Source organism: Staurois parvus, unplaced genomic scaffold, assembly GCF_062004578.1.
Source record: "Staurois parvus isolate SC_StPar_1 unplaced genomic scaffold, SC_StPar_1.0 ptg000652l, whole genome shotgun sequence".
Classification (NCBI taxonomy): Eukaryota; Metazoa; Chordata; class Amphibia; order Anura; family Ranidae; genus Staurois; species Staurois parvus.
This window is the reverse complement of record NW_028318448.1, coordinates 2,896,901-2,921,862: the sequence shown is the minus strand read 5'-3', so window position 1 is coordinate 2,921,862 and position 24,962 is coordinate 2,896,901. Positions and strand designations below refer to the sequence as shown.

At 43.6% G+C, this 24,962-nt stretch overlaps 1 protein-coding gene across 1 annotated transcript in view; it reads left to right on the top strand.

Moving 5' to 3' along the window:
* SACK1B (scaffolding CK1 anchoring protein B) overlaps positions 1–24,962 on the top strand; it is a 135,704-nt gene that overhangs the window by 88,395 nt on the left and 22,347 nt on the right. The window lies entirely within an intron of this gene.

Here is a 24,962-nt window from a genome sequence, read left to right as displayed (position 1 = left end):
TGTTTTTATTGTTTTACACTCTGATAATTAAAATAAATAAACCTACTATTATTAAATTTACTTATAGATTTGTAATAGGTATAATTACATATATATCATATTTTGAACATCATGATTAGAGATGAGCGAATCGAAGTATCCGAAGTGGAATTCGAGTCGAATATCGGAAAAATTTCGATTCGTGCCGAATCCGAAAAACAGCCTAATTCGGACGCGCGAATCGAAATTTTTCCGAAAATGGCGGCTGACATGTGCGGCGACGGAGCGGGGATGTCGGGGAAGGCGCGCAGACAAGGCGCGCTGCCCCATAATGCATTCCTCAACGACATGTGATCGCATCAGCCAATCAGCAGCCAGCCAGCCAGCACTGTGTAATGGTCGAGGTATATATAGCGGCCATTTTGGAAATCTTCATTTGCCTGCAGTCATTGAACAGAGGCAGACCGCTCTGTACTAGGGACAGGGACAGAGTTAGGGCCACAGAAACGAGAATTGGGGACAGAGAGAAGTTACTTAGGGACAGAGAACCATTACTCAGGGACACAGACTTGTTAATGAGGGCCACAGAATCGTTATTTAGGGACAAAGAAACGCTAGTTAGGGCCACAGAATTCATACTCAGGGACAGACAGAATTGTTACTCAGTGCCAGAGAATTGTTACTTAGGGCCACAGAAACGTTATTAGGGCCACAGAATTTTTACTCAGGGACAGACAGAATTGTTACTGAGTGCCAGAGAATTGTTACTCAGGGACAGACAGAATTGTTACTGAGTGCCAGAGAATTCTTAGGGCCACAGAATTCATTCTCAGGGACAGACAGAATTGTTACTCAGGGACAGACAGAATTGTTACTGAGTGCCAGAGAATTGTTACTCAGGGACAGACAGAATTGTTACTGAGTGCCAGAGAATTGTTACTCAGGGACAGACAGAATTGTTACTGAGTGCCAGAGAATTGTTACTCAGGGACAGACAGAATTGTTACTGAGTGCCAGAGAATTGTTACTCTCACAGACACAAAATTGTTACTTGCACAGACACAGAATTGTTACTTGCACAGACACACAATTGTTACTCAGGGCCACAGAATTCATACTCAGGGACAGACAGAATTGTTACTGAGTGCCAGAGAATTGTTACTCAGGGACAGACAGAATTGTTACTGAGTGCCAGAGAATTCTTACTCAGGGCCACAGAATTCATTCTCAGGGACAGACAGAATTGTTACTCAGGGACAGACAGAATTGTTACTGAGTGCCAGAGAATTGTTACTCAGGGACAGACAGAATTGTTACTGAGTGCCAGAGAATTGTTACTCAGGGACAGACAGAATTGTTACTGAGTGCCAGAGAATTGTTACTCAGGGACAGACAGAATTGTTACTGAGTGCCAGAGAATTGTTACTCTCACAGACACAAAATTGTTACTTGCACAGACACAGAATTGTTACTTGCACAGACACACAATTGTTACTCAGGGCCACAGAATTCATACTCAGGGACAGACAGAATTGTTACTGAGTGCCAGAGAATTCTTACTCAGGGCCACAGAATTCATACTCAGGGACAGACAGAATTGTTACTCAGGGACAGACAGAATTGTTACTGAGTGCCAGAGAATTGTTACTCAGGGACAGACAGAATTGTTACTGAGTGCCAGAGAATTGTTACTCTCACAGACACAAAATTGTTACTTGCACAGACACAGAATTGTTACTTGCACAGACACACAATTGTTACTCAGGGCCACAGAATTCATACTCAGGGACAGACAGAATTGTTACTGAGTGCCAGAGAATTGTTACTCAGGGACAGACAGAATTGTTACTGAGTGCCAGAGAATTCTTACTCAGGGCCACAGAATTCATTCTCAGGGACAGACAGAATTGTTACTCAGGGACAGACAGAATTGTTACTGAGTGCCAGAGAATTGTTACTCAGGGACAGACAGAATTGTTACTGAGTGCCAGAGAATTGTTACTCAGGGACAGACAGAATTGTTACTGAGTGCCAGAGAATTGTTACTCAGGGACAGACAGAATTGTTACTGAGTGCCAGAGAATTGTTACTCTCACAGACACAAAATTGTTACTTGCACAGACACAGAATTGTTACTTGCACAGACACACAATTGTTACTCAGGGCCACAGAATTCATACTCAGGGACAGACAGAATTGTTACTGAGTGCCAGAGAATTCTTACTCAGGGCCACAGAATTCATACTCAGGGACAGACAGAATTGTTACTCAGGGACAGACAGAATTGTTACTGAGTGCCAGAGAATTGTTACTCAGGGACAGACAGAATTGTTACTGAGTGCCAGAGAATTGTTACTCTCACAGACACAAAATTGTTACTTGCACAGACACAGAATTGTTACTTGCACAGACACACAATTGTTACTCAGGGCCACAGAATTCATACTCAGGGACAGACAGAATTGTTACTGAGTGCCAGAGAATTGTTACTCAGGGACAGACAGAATTGTTACTGAGTGCCAGAGAATTCTTACTCAGGGCCACAGAATTCATTCTCAGGGACAGACAGAATTGTTACTCAGGGACAGACAGAATTGTTACTGAGTGCCAGAGAATTGTTACTCAGGGACAGACAGAATTGTTACTGAGTGCCAGAGAATTGTTACTCAGGGACAGACAGAATTGTTACTGAGTGCCAGAGAATTGTTACTCAGGGACAGACAGAATTGTTACTGAGTGCCAGAGAATTGTTACTCTCACAGACACAAAATTGTTACTTGCACAGACACAGAATTGTTACTTGCACAGACACACAATTGTTACTCAGGGCCACAGAATTCATACTCAGGGACAGACAGAATTGTTACTGAGTGCCAGAGAATTCTTACTCAGGGCCACAGAATTCATACTCAGGGACAGACAGAATTGTTACTCAGGGACAGACAGAATTGTTACTGAGTGCCAGAGAATTGTTACTCAGGGACAGACAGAATTGTTACTGAGTGCCAGAGAATTCTTACTCAGGGACAGACAGAATTGTTACTGAGTGCCAGAGAATTGTTACTCTCACAGACACAAAATTGTTACTTGCACAGACACAGAATTGTTACTCGCACAGAGACAGAATTGTTACTCGCACAGAGACAGAATTGTTACTCAGGGCCACAGAATTCATACTCAGGGACAGACAGAATTGTTACTGAGTGCCAGAGAATTGTTACTCAGGGACAGACAGAATTGTTACTGAGTGCCAGAGAATTGTTACTCTCACAGACACAAAATTGTTACTTGCACAGACACAGAATTGTTACTTGCACAGACACACAATTGTTACTCAGGGCCACAGAATTCATACTCAGGGACAGACAGAATTGTTACTGAGTGCCAGAGAATTCTTACTCAGGGCCACAGAATTCATACTCAGGGACAGACAGAATTGTTACTCAGGGACAGACAGAATTGTTACTGAGTGCCAGAGAATTGTTACTCAGGGACAGACAGAATTGTTACTGAGTGCCAGAGAATTGTTACTCTCACAGACACAAAATTGTTACTTGCACAGACACAGAATTGTTACTTGCACAGACACACAATTGTTACTCAGGGCCACAGAATTCATACTCAGGGACAGACAGAATTGTTACTGAGTGCCAGAGAATTGTTACTCAGGGACAGACAGAATTGTTACTGAGTGCCAGAGAATTGTTACTCTCACAGACACAAAATTGTTACTTGCACAGACACAGAATTGTTACTCGCACAGAGACAGAATTGTTACTCAGGGCCACAGAATTCATACTCAGGGACAGACAGAATTGTTACTGAGTGCCAGAGAATTGTTACTCAGGGAAGACAGAATTGTTACTGAGTGCCAGAGAATTGTTACTCAGGGACAGACAGAATTGTTACTGAGTGCCAGAGAATTGTTACTCTCACAGACACAAAATTGTTACTTGCACAGACACAGAATTGTTACTCGCACAGAGACAGAATTGTTACTCAGGGCCACAGAATTCATACTCAGGGACAGACAGAATTGTTACTGAGTGCCAGAGAATTGTTACTCAGGGACAGACAGAATTGTTACTGAGTGCCAGAGAATTGTTACTCTCACAGACACAAAATTGTTACTTGCACAGACACAGAATTGTTACTTGCACAGACACACAATTGTTACTGAGTGCCAGAGAATTGTTACTCAGGGACAGACAGAATTGTTACTGAGTGCCAGAGAATTGTTACTCAGGGACAGACAGAATTGTTACTGAGTGCCAGAGAATTGTTACTCAGGGACAGACAGAATTGTTACTGAGTGCCAGAGAATTGTTACTCGCACAGACACAAAATTGTTACTTGCACAGACACAAAATTGTTACTTGCACAGACACAGAATTGTTACTCGCGCAGACACAGAATTGTTACTCAGGGCCACAGAATTCATACTCAGGGACAGACAGAATTGTTACTGAGTGCCAGAGAATTGTTACTCAGGGACAGACAGAATTGTTACTGAGTGCCAGAGAATTGTTACTCAGGGACAGACAGAATTGTTACTGAGTGCCAGAGAATTGTTACTCAGGGACAGACAGAATTGTTACTGAGTGCCAGAGAATTGTTACTCGCACAGACACAAAATTGTTACTTGCACAGACACAGAATTGTTACTCGCACAGACACAGAATTGTTACTCGCACAGACACAGAATTGTTACTCAGGGCCACAGAATTCATACTCAGGGACAGACAGAATTGTTACTGAGTGCCAGAGAATTGTTACTCAGGGACACCTAATCGTTGAATTAAATAGTATGTCAGACAACATGCAGAGGAGTGGCAGAGGAGGCAATGTTTTAGGAGCGAGCAGACGTGGCAGCAGAGGAAGGGGTCGAGGCAGCAGTATTCGCAGCCAGAGGCCAGTGCTCCCGGTGTCATCCAGCGGTCGTGTCTCCACCGACAACCCTGCCGTCATTGATTGGTTGGCTCGGTCGTCTTCCTCTTCCCAGGTCACCTCTGACACCTACAGCCAACGGTCGGTGGGTACGTCAGACACAACCGTTAGTTGGCATGGCCCGGGACCAAGCCCACTGAAATCACGTGTCCTCTACCTGCCCCTGTCCTTTGCTGTTCCCTCACCAAGCGAAGTATCGCATGCTGTGGGCTCAGCCCCACTGTACAGTGAGGAAGAGCTAACAGAGGGCGGTCAGGAACGGGGGGAGACATCGGCCTTTTCAGCAGCCAAGCGAACAAGTACTGGCGAGGAGAGTGGCTCGGTAGCCGGTCTAGAGACAGGTCTGTCTCCTGACCCAGACGCAGCCGAGGGGGCTAGTAGTGAGGCGGAGACCCTACTTGATGATGAGGAGGTTGATCGCACTTGGCACTTGACTCACATAGCTGCTGCCAGGCCCCTAATCTGCCATAGGCCCCTATATACCGCCTCCTCATGCTGCTGCCAAGTCCAGAGTCTGTCATGGTCCCTGTACGGCCTCCCATTGCTGCTGTCTCCATCGCCACACTCTGCTGCCATGTGCCACTTTCAGGTCTCTTCACACTGCTGGTGTGTTAAATTTTTTGACATAGGGTGCAGGCAGATTACGGGCCTCACATAGCTGCTGCCAGGCCCCTAATCTGCCATGGGCCCCTATATACCGCCTCCTCATGCTGCTGCCAAGTCCAGAGTCTGTCATGGTCCCTGTACGGCCTCCCATTGCTGCTGTCTCCATCGCCACACTCTGCTGCCATGTGCCACTTTCAGGTCTCTTCACACTGCTGGTGTGTTAAATTTTTTGACATAGGGTGCTGCAAGATAACGGGCCTCACATAGCTGCTGCCAGGCCCCTAATCAGCCATGGGCCCCTATACCGCCTCCTCCTGCTGCTGCCAGGTCCAGAGTCTCTCATGCCATGTGCCACTTTCAGGTCTCTTCACACTGCTGGTGTGTTAAATTTTTTGACATAGGGTGCAGGCAGATTACGGGCCTCACATAGCTGCTGCCAGGCCCCTAATCTGCCATGGGCCCCTATATACCACCTCCTCCTGCTGCTGCCAGGTCCAGAGTCTCTCATGGGTCCCTGTACGGCCTCCCATTGCTGCTGTCTCCATCGCCACACTCTGCTGCCATGTGCCACTTTCAGGTCTCTTCACACTGCTGGTGTGTTAAATTTTTTGACATAGGGTGCTGCAAGATAACGGGCCTCACATAGCTGCTGCCAGGCCCCTAATCAGCCATGGGCCCCTATACCGCCTCCTCCTGCTGCTGCCAGGTCCAGAGTCTCTCATGGGTCCCTGTACGGCCTCCCATTGCTGCTGTCTCCATCGCCACACTCTGCTGCCATGTGCCACTTTCAGGTCTCTTCACACTGCTGGTGTGTTAAATTTTTTGACATAGGGTGCAGGCAGATTACGGGCCTCACATAGCTGCTGCCAGGCCCCTAATCTGCCATAGGCCCCTATATACCGCCTCCTCATGCTGCTGCCAAGTCCAGAGTCTGTCATGGTCCCTGTACGGCCTCCCATTGCTGCTGTCTCCATCGCCACACTCTGCTGCCATGTGCCACTTTCAGGTCTCTTCACACTGCTGGTGTGTTAAATTTTTTGACATAGGGTGCAGGCAGATTACGGGCCTCACATAGCTGCTGCCAGGCCCCTAATCTGCCATAGGCCCCTATATACCGCCTCCTCATGCTGCTGCCAAGTCCAGAGTCTGTCATGGTCCCTGTACGGCCTCCCATTGCTGCTGTCTCCATCGCCACACTCTGCTGCCATGTGCCACTTTCAGGTCTCTTCACACTGCTGGTGTGTTAAATTTTTTGACATAGGGTGCAGGCAGATTACGGGCCTCACATAGCTGCTGCCAGGCCCCTAATCTGCCATGGGCCCCTATATACCGCCTCCTCATGCTGCTGCCAAGTCCAGAGTCTGTCATGGGTCCCTGTACGGCCTCCCATTGCTGCTGTCTCCATCGCCACACTCTGCCATGTGCCACTTTCAGGTCTCCTCACACACTGCTGGTGTGTAGAATTTTTTGACATAGGGTGCTGGCAGATTACGGGCCTCCCATAGCTGCTGCCAGGCCCCTAATCTGCCATGGGCCCCTATATACCGCCTCCTCATGCTGCTGCCAAGTCCAGAGTCTGTCATGGTCCCTGTACGGCCTCCCATTGCTGCTGTCTCCATCGCCACACTCTGCTGCCATGTGCCACTTTCAGGTCTCTTCACACTGCTGGTGTGTTAAATTTTTTGACATAGGGTGCAGGCAGATTACGGGCCTCACATAGCTGCTGCCAGGCCCCTAATCTGCCATGGGCCCCTATATACCGCCTCCTCATGCTGCTGCCAAGTCCAGAGTCTGTCATGGTCCCTGTACGGCCTCCCATTGCTGCTGTCTCCATCGCCACACTCTGCTGCCATGTGCCACTTTCAGGTCTCTTCACACTGCTGGTGTGTTAAATTTTTTGACATAGGGTGCAGGCAGATTACGGGCCTCACATAGCTGCTGCCAGGCCCCTAATCTGCCATGGGCCCCTATATACCGCCTCCTCATGCTGCTGCCAAGTCCATAGTCTGTCATGGTCCCTGTACGGCCTCCCATTGCTGCTGTCTCCATCGCCACACTCTGCTGCCATGTGCCACTTTCAGGTCTCTTCACACTGCTGGTGTGTTAAATTTTTTGACATAGGGTGCAGGCAGATTACGGGCCTCACATAGCTGCTGCCAGGCCCCTAATCTGCCATGGGCCCCTATATACCACCTCCTCCTGCTGCTGCCAGGTCCAGAGTCTCTCATGGGTCCCTGTACGGCCTCCCATTGCTGCTGTCTCCATCGCCACACTCTGCTGCCATGTGCCACTTTCAGGTCTCTTCACACTGCTGGTGTGTTAAATTTTTTGACATAGGGTGCTGCAAGATAACGGGCCTCACATAGCTGCTGCCAGGCCCCTAATCAGCCATGGGCCCCTATACCGCCTCCTCCTGCTGCTGCCAGGTCCAGAGTCTCTCATGCCATGTGCCACTTTCAGGTCTCTTCACACTGCTGGTGTGTTTAATTTTTTGACATAGGGTGCAGGCAGATTACGGGCCTCACATAGCTGCTGCCAGGCCCCTAATCTGCCATGGGCCCCTATATACCGCCTCCTCATGCTGCTGCCAAGTCCAGAGTCTGTCATGGTCCCTGTACGGCCTCCCATTGCTGCTGTCTCCATCGCCACACTCTGCTGCCATGTGCCACTTTCAGGTCTCTTCACACTGCTGGTGTGTTAAATTTTTTGACATAGGGTGCAGGCAGATTACGGGCCTCACATAGCTGCTGCCAGGCCCCTAATCTGCCATAGGCCCCTATATACCGCCTCCTCATGCTGCTGCCAAGTCCAGAGTCTGTCATGGTCCCTGTACGGCCTCCCATTGCTGCTGTCTCCATCGCCACACTCTGCTGCCATGTGCCACTTTCAGGTCTCTTCACACTGCTGGTGTGTTAAATTTTTTGACATAGGGTGCAGGCAGATTACGGGCCTCACATAGCTGCTGCCAGGCCCCTAATCTGCCATGGGCCCCTATATACCACCTCCTCCTGCTGCTGCCAGGTCCAGAGTCTCTCATGGGTCCCTGTACGGCCTCCCATTGCTGCTGTCTCCATCGCCACACTCTGCTGCCATGTGCCACTTTCAGGTCTCTTCACACTGCTGGTGTGTTAAATTTTTTGACATAGGGTGCTGCAAGATAACGGGCCTCACATAGCTGCTGCCAGGCCCCTAATCAGCCATGGGCCCCTATACCGCCTCCTCCTGCTGCTGCCAGGTCCAGAGTCTCTCATGGGTCCCTGTACGGCCTCCCATTGCTGCTGTCTCCATCGCCACACTCTGCTGCCATGTGCCACTTTCAGGTCTCTTCACACTGCTGGTGTGTTAAATTTTTTGACATAGGGTGCTGCAAGATAACGGGCCTCACATAGCTGCTGCCAGGCCCCTAATCAGCCATGGGCCCCTATACCGCCTCCTCCTGCTGCTGCCAGGTCCAGAGTCTCTCATGCCATGTGCCACTTTCAGGTCTCTTCACACTGCTGGTGTGTTTAATTTTTTGACATAGGGTGCAGGCAGATTACGGGCCTCACATAGCTGCTGCCAGGCCCCTAATCTGCCATGGGCCCCTATATACCGCCTCCTCATGCTGCTGCCAGGTCCAGAGTCTCTCATGGGTCCCTGTACGGCCTCCCATTGCTGCTTTCTCCATCGCCACACTCTGCCATGTGCCACTTTCAGGTCTCCTCACACACTGCTGGTGTGTTGAATTTTTTGACATAGGGTGCTGGCAGATTACGGGCCTCCCATAGCTGCTGCCAGGCCCCTAATCTGCCATGGGCCCCTATATACCGCCTCCTCATGCTGCTGCCAAGTCCAGAGTCTGTCATGGGTCCCTGTACGGCCTCCCATTGCTGCTGTCTCCATCGCCACACTCTGCCATGTGCCACTTTCAGGTCTCCTCACACACTGCTGGTGTGTAGAATTTTTTGACATAGGGTGCTGGCAGATTACGGGCCTCCCATAGCTGCTGCCAGGCCCCTAATCTGCCATGGGCCCCTATATACCGCCTCCTCATGCTGCTGCCAAGTCCAGAGTCTGTCATGGGTCCCTGTACGGCCTCCCATTGCTGCTGTCTCCATCGCCACACTCTGCCATGTGCCACTTTCAGGTCTCCTCACACTGCTGGTGTGTTGAATTTTTTGACATAGGGTGCTGGCAGATTACGGGCCTCCTATAGCTGCTGCCAGGCCCCTAATCTGCCATGGGCCCCTATATACCGCCTCCTCATGCTGCTGCCAAGTTCAGAGTCTGTCATGGGTCCCTGTACGGCCTCCCATTGCTGCTGTCTCCATCGCCACACTCTGCCATGTGCCACTTTCAGGTCTCCTCACACTGCTGGTGTGTTGAATTTTTTGACATAGGGTGCTGGCAGATTACGGGCCTCCTATAGCTGCTGCCAGGCCCCTAATCTGCCGTAGGCCCCTATATACCGCCTCCTCATGCTGCTGCCAGGTCCAGAGTCTCTCATGGGTCCCTGTACGGCCTCCCATTGCTGCTGTCTCCATCGCCACACTCTGCCATGTGCCACTTTCAGGTCTCCTCACACTGCTGGTGTGTTCCATTTTTTGTCATAGGGTGCTGGCAGATTATGGGCCTCCCATAACTGCTGCCAGGCCCCTAATCTGCCATGGGCCCCTATACCGACTCCTCATGCTGTGACGTTGCAACAAGGTGGAATTCAACCCTACATATGTTAGACCGCCTTTACGAACAGCAAAAGGCCATCACAGATTTCCTGATGTTAAAAGCAGATAAAGGTACTCCCTGTGTAACTTAGATGTCAGCCATTGGCAGCTCATGCGTGACACCTGCGCTTGCTCAGGCCCTTTGAGGAGGCCACGCTATTCGTGAGTCGGCAGGACTATGGGATGAACGACGTCATTCCTCTGTTGCACGTCCTGGAACAAATGCTGTTAACAATGGCTGGTCAGGGTGCGGTAGACGTGGCGCACAGATCTCAACGCCACATGGCCCCTGTGGGGGCAGGACTGGAAGAAGAGGAGGAGGTAGAGGAGGACATTGGTGCTCAGGAATTATTGAGTGAAATGGGTGGTTTTTCCACTCAGCGGACAGGAGTGGAGGAGCAGGAGCATCTGGTAGAGGAGGAGGAAGAGGAGACAGAGGACCTAGACGCACCGTGGCAGTATGCTGTGGAGATGGAGGCAGGGAGTCCCTCGCATTCCTTGGCACAAATGGCCCATAGCATGCTCGGTTGCTTGCGTAGCGACAGCCGAATAATAACCATCAGACAGAGGGATGACTTTTGGCTGTCCACCTTGTTGGACCCTCGCTACCGTTCAAAAATGGTGGCCTTTTTCACACCTGCTGAGAGGGAGGCCAAAATAACGTACTATAAAAAACACCTATGTAGTCAGCTGGTCTCTGCCTGTCTGCGCCAACGTCCATCCTCAGACACTGTGGGCCCTGTGCGCTCGTGTTCCGCTGCCATGGCAGCAGGGGAGGGGTGGGGTGGTAGGAGCAGTGGCAGCTCCACCAGCAGCGGCTGCCTCAGTCTGCAGTCGATGATGAGTAGCTTTCTTCACCAGCGCAGTGAGGAAACTACTAACCAGCCGCAGCAGCAGCAGCAGCATCAGGTGGACCTGGAGCAGGACCTCAAACAACAGGCTTAGGCCTACTTGGACAGCACCCTGCCAACCGAGGTAGACAATCCCCTTGACTACTGGGCAACGAAACTTGACCTTTGGCCCCAACTAGCTGAATTTGCCCTTGAAAGGCTGTCATGCCCGGCCAGTAGCGTGGCATCGGAGCGCGTGTTTAGTGCGGCAGGAGGTATTGCAACTCCGCGGAGGACACGACTGTCCACCCAAAGTGTGGAGAGACTCACGTTTGTGAAAATGAATCAGGCGTGGATTAGTCTGGATTTCAAACCACCAGTTCCTGACACAACTGACTAAATCCGCCATGAATCATGCCCCAAACATGTGCCACTTTCAGGTCTCCTCACACTGCTGGTGTGTTCCATTTTTTGTCATAGGGTGCTGGCAGATTACGGGCCTCCCATAGCTGCTGCCAGGCCCCTAATCTGCCATGGGCCCCTATACCGCCTCCTCATGCTGCTGCCAAGTCCAGAGTCTCTCATGGGTCCCTGTACGGCCTCCCATTGCTGCTGCCTCCATCGCCACACTCTGCCATGTGCCACTTTCAGGTCTCCTCACACTGCTGGTGTGTTCCATTTTTTGTCATAGGGTGCTGGCAGATTACGGGCCTCCCATAGCTGCTGCCAGGCCCCTAATCTGCCATGGGCCCCTATACCGCCTCCTCATGCTGCTGCCAGGTCCAGAGTCTCTCATGGGTCCCTGTACGGCCTCCCATTGCTGCTGTCTCCATCGCCACACTCTGCCATGTGCCACTTTCAGGTCTCCTCACACTGCTGGTGGGTTCCATTTTTTGTCATAGGGTGCTGGCAGATTACGGGCCTCCCATAGCTGCTGCCAGGCCCGTAATCTGCCATGGGCCCCCGTACCGACTCCTCATGCTGCTGCCAGGCCCGTAATCTGTCATGGGCCACTGTTGTCGCTTGTTGGCATATTCCGCTCGTTCAGATGCTCCTTCTCCTGCTACTCCTCTTCACGGATTCCGTCAGCAGTCTTTCTTGGAATCCGTTTCCAAGAGACAACAGTTTGCGAGCACGCACCCGACGGTGCAGAAGCTGAACGTCCTCCTGTCCAAGTTGCTGCTGCCAGGCTCGTAATCTGTCATGCGCCCCTGTACCGCCTCCTCATGCTGCTGCCAGGTCCAGAGTGTGTCATGGGCCCCCGTACCGACTCCTCATGCTGCTGCCAGGCCCGTAATCTGTCATGGGCCCCTGTACCGCCTCCCCATGCTGCTGCCAGGTCCAGAGTGTGTCATGGGTCCCTGTACGGCCTCCCATTGCTGCTGCCAGGCCCGTAATCTGCCATGGGCCCCTGTACCGACTCCTCATGCTGCTGCCAGGCCCGTAATCTGTCATGGGCCCCTGTACCGCCTCCTCATGCTGCTGCCAGGTCCAGAGTGTGTCATGGGTCCCTGTACGGCCTCCCATTGCTGCTGTCTCTATCGCCACACTCTGCCATGTGCCACTTTCAGGTCTCCTCACACTGCTGGTGGTTTCCATTTTTGTCATAGGGTGCTGTATGGCCTCCCATTGCTGCTGCCTCCACCGCCACACTGTGGCTCCACACTCTGGTTTTGGCCCCGTGACTGCCCAAATGAGTGAAGTGTGCGGTGATTCTAAGATCGACGGCACTCATCTGCATGTCATACTGACTGACAGTATTATTTCTCTTCCCCAGCAGACTCCAAGGGCATTTAAATTAAAGGTACAGTGTTCTGCACTAATATTAAGTCTCTCTGAAGCCTAGAAACACCCTTTTTTAAGTTAAATTCACAGCGAATTTATTCGACTCGAATCGAATATTGTCCACGAATTCGCCGAATCAGTCGAATCGAATTTTTCATTTCTTCGCTCATCTCTAATCATGATGCTTAGTAATAAGAAGCTACAAGCTCACATATAGCAAACCAGCAGAAACCAAATTAGGCTATCCCTGCAGCATTGTTCAAAATCAACAACCTACGCAAGAGCAACATCATGATTGGGCTGCTTATGACTAATTCAGTATTATGAATTATAGCAGACATTTAGAAATTTCACAGCACAGGAGATTACCATGCAGTCAATATATTTAGTAAATGATCTGCCATGGTAGCTAATTTTCTTAAACACACCTTTTGATTGAAATTGCCAATCAGAAATTAGTAGTCATTCATTCATTCATTACAGGTACTTATATAGCGTCATCAATTTACTCAGCGCTTTACATATATTTTGTACATTCACATCAGTCCCTAACCCTCAAGGGGCGTACAATCTAAAGTCCATAACTTACATTCATACATACAGAACCTAGGGCCAATTTAGACAGGATTCAATTAACCTACCAACATGTATTTGGAGTGTGGTAGGAAACCGGAGTACCTGGAGGAAACCCACGTAGTCAACAAAGTCTATGAATATTAATAACATCACTAGTTAGAAATACCTATCAGAATGATATAAATTGGTAATTATCAGTTAGCAGAGAAAACAGACAATAGTAAAAATGCATAGGTAAGGTTGCTAGTTCGAAAATATACGCAGGTCACTAGTCCTCTGAGTCATGCTAACAGAAGTATTCCAACAGAAGCTGCGAAAAGTTAAAATGTTACAATTGAGTGTGATTACTATGTTGTACATGGCTGGTGTAGTTGGGGAGCCTCATTGTGCAGAAGGAAGATTTGCTAATCATGTTAATTGTTAGTTAATGCATAGTAAACCCATGTCCTCAGGAGAGACACTGTTATTCATTAAGGATAATATCCTCTATGAATGCTTATATACTGGACCCCACAAACTGGAGATTTAAGTTGAAAGACAATAGGGTTGATTTACTAAAACTTGCAAGTGCAAATTCTGGTGCACTCATTTTCATAAGACTGACTTAAGCAATATGGTTCAATGTTGCTTCAGGGCATAAAAAAATTGTGTGTTGTGGTTTACTGTGACTTGTATGAATGGGATATTTAATGAAATGTTTTAGGTAAAGAAATATGTTATTGAAAGTGAGTAAAGTGTGAATTAAGTTGCGATTTCAAATACAATTTTAAGAGCCAGGTTCACACCATGCCCACACAACGCATTCCTGTGCAATTCAGGCCACATGAAAAACACACTCTGTTTGCATTTTTTAAAAAAGTAAATTTTAAAAAGTAGTGCATTCACTACTTTTGGTGTGATGCGGCGCAATTTTATCCCATTCAAAATGAATGGGCTGAGATCGCGCCACACAGAACCGCATATGAATTGCACAGAAATGCACAGCATGTTCCTGTGTGATAAAAGTGCGGGTATGGTGTGAACCTGCCCTAAAACATTCAGAGAGATACTACCCATATTAAAGAAAAATATATTTGAAATATATTTCAAAATATTTGGGAAGAATATTTGAAAAATATATTTGAAATACTACAATTTTGGCCATATTCAATATATTTAAAAAATAAATAAATAAATAAATATATATATATATATATATATATATATATATATATATATATATACATACACTGTATGTTAATGTGCTTTTATGTCAAAATATATGAAAAATAGTTTTAAAAATACATTTCAAATATACTGTATGTCTTTAAAAATACAAATTTACATTTTTGGAATGCATTTACAAATATATGTAAACATATATGTTAAAATTACTTTTTTATATGTTAAAAAAATCTGAAGAATACATTTAAAAATATATATTTTTAAAAATATGTTTTCATATATTTTGTAATATATAAAAAATGCAATTCAACATACAGTATATATATATATGTATATTTTTAAAAATATATATTTTTAAAATATATTCTTCAGACTTTTTTTTCAACACATAAAAAACTAATTCTAACATATATTTTTACATATATTTGTAAATGCGTTCCACAAATGTAGATTTGTATTTTTAAAGACATACAGTATATTTGAAAATGTATTTTTAAAAATATTTTTCATATATTTTTTAAAAAACGCATTTCAATATATATATATATATATATATATATATATATATATATATATATATATATATTTATTGAAATATATTGAATATGGTCAAAATTGTAATATTTCAAATACATGTCAATATATTTGGGAAGAATATTTTTAAAATATATTTCAAATATATTTTTCTTCCATGTGGGTAAAGCATCCAACAAGCACTGCAACTGTTCTAAAGTCAGAAAGTCTACATGGTTTACCTTTAGTTCTCCATAATCCCCTTTAACAGACTGTCATGCATCTCCCTGAGCTGTGTAACATCCACTTTCTCTATGCTTATTTTATTACCAATCACAATTTAATCATTTGATATCAGTTTGAAATTGTTGATTGGGATTGATTGATTGATTGATTGATTGATTGATTGATTGATTGAGAATGCAAAACTCGCTTGACGTGAACACAACTCGATCAAAACAGTCGCTTAATCTGAATAGTTTCAAGAAGAAACTTGTTAGAAATAATGTTTTTCCATGGGACATTCTGTAGGTAGGGCAGCAAAGAACCTTCACTGGGTGTGCTTACAAATTTCTTACCTGAATCACAAGAAGGTGTGATAAGTCTATTGACAAAATGTGCTGTGATGTACTGTACTATATTAGTGCCTGGAGGGCAACACATAAACATATCAAAGCTTATAGGTGTCTAGATAAAATACATTTTCAGTATATCTCTCCAAAACATGCCCTTGCCCCCATATTTGGTTAATCTGAAATCTACAAATACAGAAAAATACCTGCTGATTTTGCTCCTAGCTTCCTTTATACTCTTTCTGTGCTGTACTGAACTGCTGAATTGACTTTTGTGGGCTACAAAACACCTAAGTTAGTAAATGAGGAAAGGTAAAGTTAACCTGGATGACAATGCTACTTCTCCAAAGATAAAGTATGGTGAGTGAGCCCTGCCACGCTAAGACAGAAAGTGTGTTACTGGCAGGACCACTAGTGGAAAATAAACGAAAACATATGCATGGTGTTATCACATCTAAAAGCTAATAATCTGCAATATATGCATTATTAAAAGTTGGTTTAGATACAGCCTAAAGTAAACATGTCAATAGAAAAATATGGAAGATTTAATTGCTGACATCTTTCTGAAAATGGTAGTTGTCTTGGCTGAGTCACTGAACTGAAACAAATACATAGATCCAGAAGGTAGGAAAAAAGACAGAAGTGATTTTATTTATGCTTGTCAGTGATTTAGCTACTTTACCCCTAGGCCAATTCTGACATTTCTGTCATACATGTAAAAATTACCATTTTTTTTTCGAAATTTACTTATAACCCCCAAACATTATATATTTTTAAAGCAAAAACCCTGAACATCCATTTTCAACTGTGGCAGCATCCATGTTCCTGTGGAGTTCCTTATTTTCAATTTCAAATGCATTACACTGCTAATCAATTACTTAACATTTTTTATATTTTAAATAGCTGAAAATATTACATACACATAAGGAACATTGAATTAATTGGCTGATATTTTTTTTACTTAATTATAGTGTAAAACAATAAATACATATGCCTATTAAATATAGCACACATTATCATTCATGGTACCATACCTGGACATGATGAAAGTTTGCAACTAGTAAATGTGAAATGTAATCTTACAGCATAGCCAATACAGAGGTGTGCATCCAACCTTGATCCCTAATGAGCATGTATATGTTCCTGAGACTTGCTCACCTGCTGTTTCTGTTACACATTTCCTCATTAATTTATTGGTTGATGTACAGTTGCAACAACCTTGCTCAATTAAAATTAAAATGTTACTAAACCAACAACAGTAAAATCAGTCTGTATATGCAGTAAAGTATGCTTGTTATACTCACTGTGGAACATAAGGGGTTAATCCTCTGCATTGTGTAAAAAGGACATTTTATCCTTTCTTCTCTGCCCCTCCTCTTGTTGAAATGACCACCTGATACAGACTGAACCCATGGGCACATTCTCCATTTGGTGTGTATTACTAGAAAGTTATTTTTTTCTTGGGAGGATGCATGTGATCAGCACAGGGCCAATCAGCACTGTCCTGACAGAGGGTCAGAGGTTTCACATCCCCATAGAGCAGAAAAAAACTCCTCCTACAAGCTTTAACCAGTGCTCTGCCGAAGTCACAAGACTGCTGTAACTGCTGATGAGAAAAGGTATTTAGCAGTTTATATTTACTAAAATAATTGCACTTCCATGTTCTGTGTACTGCGGGAGACCAGATATAGTGAATGCAGGGTCCTGGGTTTAGTAACACTTTAAGGTAGGCAGAAGACACTTAAATATGTTTTAAGTATTTCCATGGCATTATATAAGCCTGCTGTAGAATTTACAACATTAACTATTCTTTTTTCCTTATATTATCACTTATAGCAATATATAGTACATCCCTGAGATGAGAGCCACGTGCATGTTCACCCATGTGAGTGTAAATTTGTCCTTTAAGGGGGAGTAAACACTTCTCACCCTTACTGCCTATGTGAGTTAAAAGTACTGTATTTCTAAAACCATTTGTTTCTGGTTGAAAAGAGCAGGAACTTATTTTAACCCCTGATGGGGTTTTTTTTACCATCTGCGTTCCATTAAGGGGATTTCCCTTTACTTTCTGTCTTGTAAAAACAATAGGGAGTGATCAATAGGAGGAAATCTCTTTAAAGTGAAACAGGTCACCTTAAACAGTTATCACTAGACCAAATGTACCCATTGGGAAGATTTTCAATCTTTTCCTATTCTGATGACAACTCAAACTGTTGGATTTTTCTCTCACATCCAGTTCCTGTGACAGTGGTCACCAGAAAAAATATAGGAAGAATCTACCTAGCTTAGACACAGAGAGCACACAAAATCTGACAGGCAATCTAACCCCATACCACCCTATACAAATTTAAATAAATGTATTGTTTTTTACGCTTTACCTTTAGTTCATGAAACCCATTGTTATCAGTGAATGCATTTTTATTAAGAAAATAGTACACTTCCATAAGATTAGTTTGGTACACTCTATTGTGTATAGCTGCAATAGAGGAGATTTACTAAAACTGGTTCACTCAGAAAATGGGGGAACTGTGCATGGTAGCCAATCAGCTTCTAACTTCAGCTTGTTCAATTAAACTTTGACAATAAAACCTGGAAGCTGATTAGATTCTGTGCAGATTTGCACCAGATTATGCACACCCCAGTTCTAGTAAATACCCCCAAATGTTTCTTAACCCACTGACCAAGTTTTAAACATGGTCCAGAATAACTTTATACTGAAAAGTACTGCAGGACAAGCCATGCTCATCATAGATGTCAGTATAAATATAGATGTCCCGATTCATGTCGCTTAAACATGTATTTTTCTTTTACACAACAGGATATGGTATTTTCAGTTGTATTCACTGATCAGCCAGTATATCTGCTAATTGGTAAAGTGAATAACATAGGTCATCTCATTACAATGGCATTTAAAAGTGAGTGAGATATATTAGGCAGAAGGTGAAGTGTAGAAAGCAGAAAAATTGGTAAGCATAAGGATTTGAATGAGTTTGACAAGGACCAAATTGTAATGGTTGGACAACTGGATCAGAGCAACTCCAAACTGCAGCTCTTGTGGGATGTTTCTGGTCTGAAGTGGTCAGGACCTACCAAAAGTCCAAGGAAGGAAAACATTTACATAAGGTAACTGAAACGGTTCAATTGTTTGCAAGTATTGATTCCTTTTTATATCTTGATGGATTAAAATAAAGACTGCAGTTTTAATCTCAAGATGCTCTGGTGCTGGACGCCTATTTTTTTATCGAATATAATACAGATACTGTAGCTCAAATAGCTGGAAATGGAAAAGCTGGTTCTGAAAGAGAGGAACACGCAAAGTGCATCGCAGTTTGTTGAATATGGGGCTACATAGCCACAGACTGGTAAGGCTGCCCATACTGATCCATGTGCACAGCTAAAAGCACTTGCAATGAGCACATGAGCATCAGAACTGGACGATAGAGCAATGGGAGAAGGTGGATGAATTCAAGAATGGTTTGAGGAACACAGCAACATGTTTGAGGCCTCCAATTTCTCTAGATGTCAATCCAATCAAGCATCTGTGGGATGTACAGAATTAATGAAGGCTGATCCATGGGGACTCCACCTTGCAACTTATAGGACTTAACTTCCCTGTCAATATTCCTGAGTGTAGCTTGGGGTAAAGTTTCAGCACAAGTGGTAAACCTGAGCTACACTCGGGAATACCTTGCAGCACTGCTCCGGGATCTCTTCTTCCCTTACCTTATCCTGTGCTCCCACGATGTCCCCCTGCAGTGTCCCTGGCAATGTCCTCCGGCCGATGCCGGCATCTGTTCTGTTCCCTGCGACGTCAAGACGTACGGGGATGGAACTGGTGGGAAATTTGAGAATTGTAAAAGTGACATTCACTAAATTCGCTAAAATCACATAGTAAAACATCACTGTATCAAACCATTTCACATACATTTTGTCCCTAGTGCTTTGTCCTGTGCCCTGCCTGCATTTTCACTGTTCTTTCTGCCTTGAAACTGAGAAAAGTCCATGGTGTCCAAAAAGCGTCCCTTTAGGTCAAAATCGGTTTTAGGCCAGCTAGAGAACAGCGATAGTAAATTAGAACTACTTGCAGAATTGAGTGCTAATGATTCGTGGGGAAATTCATCATCAGACACTGAAAACGATTTTGCGACTTTGCTCAGTGATGTGCAAACTTGGCGCTATATTTCAAATTTCAGTGTTTTTGTTTTGATTATATTATTGAATTACATTTATTATTATTATTTTTTATGATTATTTATTTATTTATAATTTATTATTTCGTGTTTTAAATTTTAACGTACCCGAAATGTTTACTAGACTCTTGTTTGGACAGATTTCAGTGAGTTATTCCTAAAAATTACAGGCCTACAATAAAAAACGACATATTTCCATGCAAAAAAGTACCACTTTAAGCACAGAATATTAGACCGCTAGGGAGGCTACAGGATCTGCTAGTGATGGCTTTGTGCCAGCTATCACAACATACCTTCAGAGGTCTAGTGGAGTCCATGCTTTAACGGATTGGGGTGAGTGGGGTGAGAGATGCAGCACATTCAGCAGTAAGGATGAGGTTCAGGTTTGCTGCTGCCAAGGGTTCATTGCATATTCTGCATGTTTGAGATCCATAGAACTTAAACGTAGGTCAGCTAGCTCAGAAGAGATATAGGAGAGTTTTTAGATAAACCAGCCCCTTTAATATAAAAGGGTTAGGTCACAGCAGCCATACTGACATTGTGCTTTAAATGTGATAGGAAAAGCAAATGGAGTACTGCTGAAAAACTGCCTAGGAAAAGATTAGTGTAGGGCTTGAAGGAACTGGAAGATTTTTATAGTAGATGTAAGCCCTTACTGAATGTCTTAAAGGTAGAAAAATGCTGTATATATTTTCAAATTATGGAGTGAGGGAAGGATTTTCTCTTTTTCCTTGTTGCCTGGCTGCAACTGCATTCTTGACAGGCATTTTTTAATTGGTGACAACAGTGGAACATGTCTGGACTCTGGACAATGTACATCAGCATAGTAGCATTTAGTTTACTTTAGGAGAATATGTGGCAAGATGATTTAAAGGCAAGAGATTGTGAGAGATGGGGCAGAGCATTGCCCAGATCTGTACACCCAAAAGTCCTTTTAAGGACCAATATCTGTTTGCAACAACTGACTTATAGCTAGTGCTGCCATTGTCAACAACTTTGCTATTTATATAAAATAACTTGGGTATTTTCCCATTTTTAGATTATAGCTTTTATCTTGGGGTGTTTAGAGAACATCGGGCCATAGTGCAGACAGTCAAATGCTTCATTTTCTTTGCAGCCTCCCTTGTAAAAAAAAATGTACAAACATTGTGTACCCAAAACACTGCACACGTAGCTCACTGTACAATTTTGGCAATGCCAAAGTGTATGAACTCCTGCACCTGAGCGGGAATGACATCATCTTGGTTCGGCCAATGAAAATGGCCAAAGAACAGTACCTGGAAGCAGGCTGGCTAAATATGTCAGTGGCAGGTGGGGAGCTCTGAGATATCACAGTGCTGGAGTGAAGAGGAATATAGTTCTGCTTCAGGATTTTGTGCACTCTATTTTTTATAGCAAAATAAAACATGTATAGTCTCTTTTCATTTTCTACGTATACAACTACTTGTGATTCTAGCCAATTTCAACAAACACATACCTGAGATCTATATTTTTAATATTTTGGAGATAATTGGGACTATGGGGATGGGAGAGGGTGGTGGTTTTAAAGTGTGTTGTACACACTGTTTGGCATTTTATAAAACTTTCAAGACAATGCAGTGAAGAGTAGGATCTGTTTACTAATTCCACCAATCAATTCAGGCATATTCAGATGTCACAACCAAAACTACCTAAATAAGACATTGGAATAAATCAGATTACAGTGCTGTTGCTGTATTTCAGCCATGCCAAATGTAAGTGTTAAAAAAAATCAATTGCACAAGCAAAATATTTGATGCCAAAATGCATTGTGGCCGGTGCTGTCCATGAAACATGCACTGTTCTGTAACACCATATATAGGGAATCTGTCATTTAATCCGTGTTTTTTTCAGGTTGCCTTTGAAGTCACGTTTAAAGAACCCTCTCTTTTTTGACAATCGCTCTGGCCAGAATTTAATATAAAGATTCCCACCCCCCCCCCCCCAAAGACTTTTATGAAATTTGCAGCAAAATTTGGGTTTTGTTGATTTCAAGTAGGTTTCAACTAACCCACTTGAATCAAACATAGGTGGATTCACTCTTCCCTATTGAGAAGTTCTCTGCATCAATGTCTGACATGGTTAACTGGAATAATTCAGGATGCAAGTGCTAAAAGTGCTGAAAGCTAAAGTTATGACTGTAAAAAAAAGAACAATGACAACAATAATTAGTAATAACGATAATCATATATTTAGCATTACTGTGGAGGCTCAATTTTGAATAAAATGATGACTACAGTACTTAAAGTGGAGTTCCAGTCTTTTTTTAAACTTCCAATATTTCCAATGTCCCTCCAATGTACAGTGTGAAATGGAAATAATTTTTTTGTTTCTAAATACCATTATTATAATTCTCCGGGTGGCACTTCCTGTCCTGGCCACCTAGGCGATGACGTCATTAGGCGATTCACATTGACACCTGGGATATCGGTGTCATCTATCCCAGGAGTTTTTGGGAACCCTCATAATGTAATGTGATTGACAGGTTGCCATAGCGACAGGGTGGGTACTTCTGCTGCCGCAGCCATTGCTGTGGCAACCTGCACTAAACAAAATGTGCCACGCAGTGTCATTACTGCGCAGGCCTGAGATCAGGAGGTGCATGCTGGGTAGCCAGCTGCACTGGATCCTGGAAAAAGACACAAGTGGGCTTCAGATGCCCACATCCTAAATGGCCACCTGCCTGCATCTGCGATCAGGTACATTTTTAAAGATTTTAAGCTAAACAGCACGAATACTGTTCTAACAGTATTCTAATTTAAATGTACAAGTAATAACAATCACAAAGGAATTTAAAAAAAATTGATTATGGGGACTGGAGCTCCGTTTTAATCAAATATGAACAATATTCTACCAATAAAGACATTATTTGGATTGCAGCATTGTGAAATTACACAGTGTAAATTTGTTTTAAAGCAAGAAAAATAATTACATCCATAGCAATCATGACTGTGATTGTATTATAACACATGTAAAATGATTTAAATAGAACAAACACAAATATTTGCTTTTCTGTATTAGTGTAAATGATGGCTGTGGATTACATTTGCATTTGTTTTCATTTATTTTACATTCAAACACATGCTTGTGACATTTTAGGTTTTTTATTTCCACTGAACTGCTTGGGCATTTAAAAGGAAAACCAGTTCACTAGGTAACCTTACAGTGACTCCTTTAGTAAGTTAGGTCTATATGCTTAAACCCTATTTGATATAAAATTTCAAGATATTATTTTCTTTTATTTATCTTTATTTATTTTATTTCCAGTACACAATGGCATTTTAAGGTGAATATCTACTTTTGCTAAGAAAAACAATTCTCTCCAGGCCTATTATATACAATGCAAAGGTCTTAGCAAACTTCATTGCAGATCCTTACTTGTTCTATTCTCTGGATACCCAAACAGGTCATTGAACTAACTTTCTCAAACAGACTGCTACGTGCGAAGGGCAGTTTGCTATAAAAAAACAATTAGCTACAGCATTGTAAACAGTCTACCACTTGGCTACATTGTTACCATCCTTGCAAGAAAGTAACATCTACATTTCTGAGAAGATGTAGAAAATCATTGTTAGCTGCAGATTGAAATTAAAAAGGTAATTTCATATCACAAAGTGTTTTGGTAGCAATTATATACAGTTATTTATATTGAATTTGGGGGTCAGTCTATGGCAATTCTGAGTTAAGTGTTATTCCTCTACCACTTGCTCATTCCTATAAATGTGGTGATGGCGGTAGTGGTGATGGAAGTTCAATATTGTATGTAGGACAAAAGGTAGATCTTTTGTATATACCCCACTAAGGATAGAATATATATTAATCAATACACATTCAAGGTGGTTACACATACAGTTTCTGAAAAACTACGGGGGTTATTTACAAAAGCTGGAGAGTGCACGATCTGGTGCAGCTCTGCATAGAAATATATATATATATATATATATATATATATATATATATACTATATTGCCAAAAGTATTGGCAAGCATTGCAATTGGTGATGTGAGGCTTGGATTCAGCTGCTCGACCATGGAAACCCATTCCATGAAGCTCTCTATGCAGTGTAGTTGTGCTAATTTGAAGACCACATGAAGTTTGGAGCTGTTTAGCTATTGACTCTGCAGACAGTTAACAACTTCTGTGTACTGTGCGCTTCAGCATGCACTGACCCCACTCTGTCATTTTACATGGCCTACCACTTCATTGATGAGTTGTTGTTGTTCCCAGTTGCTTCCACTTTGTTATAATACCTCTAATAGTTGATTGTGGAATATTTAGTAGCAAGGAAGTTTCATGGATAGACTTATTGCACAGGTGGCAACCTATCACGGTACCACGCTTGAAATCATTGAGCTCCTGAGACCGAACCATTCTTTCATAAATGTTTGTAGAAGCAGTCTGCATGCCTAGGTGCTTCATTTTATACACTTGTGGCCATGGAGGTGATTAATACACCTGAATCCAATGATTTGGAGGGGTGTCCCAAAATGACAATATAGTGTGTGTGTATGTTAATGTAGACAGTTGTAGATGCATGCATATCCTAAAAACTAGATGATTGTACATTTATAGATACTGACAGAAATATAAAAGAAAAAAAAAATAAATAAATATATATATATATATATATATATGTGTGTGTGTATATATATTACAGTTGATACGCAAAGTCACAAAAAGTAATATTAGTAAAATGGCTTTTTTTGGTTTGCAAAAAAATTATCAATTTTGTCTCCAGTGACTCAATCATGAAATTGTCAGTGTTATACAGTGGGCTACTTCATTAGAGTGTTACTAAACCCACACCAGTAAAATCAGCCTGTACATGCAGTACAAGTATGCTTGTTATACTCACTGTGCAACCTAAGGGGTTAATTGTGTAAAAAGGCTGTTTGATCCTGACTTCTCTACCCCTCCTCTTGTTGAAATGACCACCTGATACAGACTGAACCTGTGGTCACATGTTCAGTTTGGTGTGTATTGCTAGAGAGGTTTTTTTTTTTTTCCCTTGGGAGTGTGCATGTGATCAGCACAGGGCCAATCAGCACTGTCCAGACAGAGGGTGAGAGGTTTCACATC